The sequence below is a fragment of the Carlito syrichta genome, unplaced genomic scaffold, assembly GCF_000164805.1.
Source record: "Carlito syrichta isolate Samal-C Ts95f unplaced genomic scaffold, Tarsius_syrichta-2.0.1 Scaffold303183, whole genome shotgun sequence".
Classification (NCBI taxonomy): Eukaryota; Metazoa; Chordata; class Mammalia; order Primates; family Tarsiidae; genus Carlito; species Carlito syrichta.
This window is the reverse complement of record NW_007247279.1, coordinates 442,943-445,564: the sequence shown is the minus strand read 5'-3', so window position 1 is coordinate 445,564 and position 2,622 is coordinate 442,943.

Genomic DNA, 2,622 nt, shown 5'->3' with positions numbered 1-2,622 from the left:
AGGGAGGGAGGGAGGGAGACAGACCTCGCCAAGAGACAGAGGAGGCTGGCTGAGATCAGAAGCATGATGCTGTTGAGTGAGAGGTGGCATGGTGGAGGCTGGGAACCACACACACCTGCGTGAATTCTTCGCCCAGCTTAAGATTACATCTTAAGTAGCACAGCGCAGGCACAAACCCAGGATCTGACATTGTTGGCACAGTGTGTATGGGCCATGGTGTTTCCTCACACAGGCAGATTCCTGTAACTGTCGCTCCAACCAAAACACAGGCCCACTCCATCACCACAGAGACCTCTTTCATGTCACCCCTGTAGTCACACTCCAACAGCCTTACCCTTTGACAATTGTTAACTGCTTTTCACCTGCATAGTTCTGTCATTTAAAGAATAATACATATGAGGTATCACACAGCATATGATATCTTCAAGTTGGCTTTTTTCACTTAGCACAACACCCTTGAGGGTCATCCAAGTTACCACCTACAGTTTGCTCCTTTTTATTGCTGAGTAGTATTTCACAGTATAGATGTAAAAATTTGTTTAAGGCTGGGCTCAGTGGCTCAGCCTGTAATCCCAGCACTTTGGGAGGCTGAGGCGAGTGGACTGCCTGAGTCTGCGGGTTCAAGATCCACCCAGGGAACTTGGCGAGCCCTCATCGCTACAAAAAATCAAAAAAATTAGCTGGGCGTGGTAGCGCGCACCTGTAGTTTCGGTTACTTGGAAGGCTGAGGTGGAAGGATTGCCGCAGCCCAGCAGGTCGAGGCTGTGGCGGCCGCAAGTGTGCCTCTGCGCCCCAGTCTGGGTGACAGAGTGAGACTCCACCTCAAAAAGAAAGTTTGTTTAACCATTCACCCACTGAAGGACATTTAGGTACTTTCCAGTTTTTGGCTCTTGCGAATAAAGCTGTGTAGAAGGTTCTGTGTTGAATGTAAGTTTCCAGTAACCTGGGATAAGTCCCCAAGAGTAGAAATGCTGAGTTACGTGGTAAGTGCATGTTTGGTTTTTAAAGAAGCTGCCCATGACACGGTGCCACAGGAAGAAATACACCTTTGGTCTCTGCTCCCATTTCCTGGCACACAGATCCTGAAACCCTTGGAATCTACAACCTTTGGGAGTGGTGTGTGTCCTGGGATGAGAAGGTCGGAACTTTCAGTGCCAGCCCTACATCCTGGAAGGGAAGAGGAACTGGAGAGCCAGCTAGTCAGCAGTGGCCAACGATCTGATCAATCATGTCTACAAAAGGGAGCCTCCACAAATGGCCAAAAGGACAGGACGTGAGCACTTCTGGGCTGCTGGACACCTCCAGGTGCCAAGGGCGGTGTTCCCCGAGGGCTTGGAAGCTCTGTGCTCCTCCTGTACCTTGCCCTAGGCACCTCTTCCATCCATTTGGCTGTTCTGACCTCCACAAGTTATGCCTTGTAAGGGTGATTAAAGAAAAGCAGAAAGGAGACTTTGCTTTGTTCTGGTTTTCTCTACTTGTAGTTGGGACTAAGTTAAATGAGGGTGCTTGGCACATAGTAACCCTAAATAAACTCACCTCAATGTGAATTGGTTTTATGACTAAAGGTGTCTCACACTGTGAAGATATTTTTAAACTATTTAATCAATCAGTTTAACAGCATTATATGAATGGGAAACAGATTTGTGGGGGTCAGGGTCTCTCTCTCCCGCATCCCCCCAGAGACAGTCTTGCTCTGCTGCTCACTGTAACCTCGAGCTCCTGGGCTTAAGTGATCCTTCTTCCTCAGCCTCCCAAGTAGCTGGAACCACAGGCGTGCACCACCACGCCCCACTGATTTTTTTTTTACCTTTTTATAGACAGGGGTTCATATTCACTTTTCGGGCCACCCAAGCTGGCCTCAAACTCCTGGCCTCAAGCAATTCTCTGGCTTTGTCCCTCAAAGCGCCAGGGTTACAAGCTTGAGCCGCCCCACCCAGCCTAGCCTGTCTCATTCCTCCCCCTAGGAAGATCCTACTGGGAGCCAGGAGGGAGAGGGGGGCTGAAGCTCTGAAGGAAGAAAAGATGGGGCAAGAAAGAGCTAGACTGTCTTCGATCACACACTGCGTCTCCTTTCCACAGCCTCTCCCTTAGAAGCTAAAGACCCAGCCAGCTGATTCCCAGCATGACACAGAGCAAGGAAATTCTCGGCACCTCACACATGCTACTCATGCTGAGACAACAAAGGGACCAAGAGAGGGCCCAAGGCCAATCAGGAGGCTCAGATGTGTCCCCCACTGCAGCAGTGAGAGTCAACAAGTTCTGGGGTTTTCGGATTGGTGACACACAAGCAGGCTGCCCTTCCTTTTGCAGCTCTTCTGGTAAGGTCTACTTCTTTTTGAAAAGCATTTGCAGCTGGGCTCAGTGGCTCAGCCTGTAATCCCGCGCTTTGGGAGGCTGAGCTGAGTGGACTGCCTGAACCTGCAGTTTGAGACCTGCCTGGGCAACTTGGCGAGACCTTATCTCCACAATAAATCAAAAATTAGCCGGGCGTGGTAGTGAGCGCCTGTAATTCCGGCTACTTGGAAGGCTGAGGTAGAAGGATCGCCGGAGCCCAGCAGTTGAGGCTGCGGTGGCCAGGAGTGGCCACTGCACTCCAGTCTGGGTGACAAAATGAGACTTCAA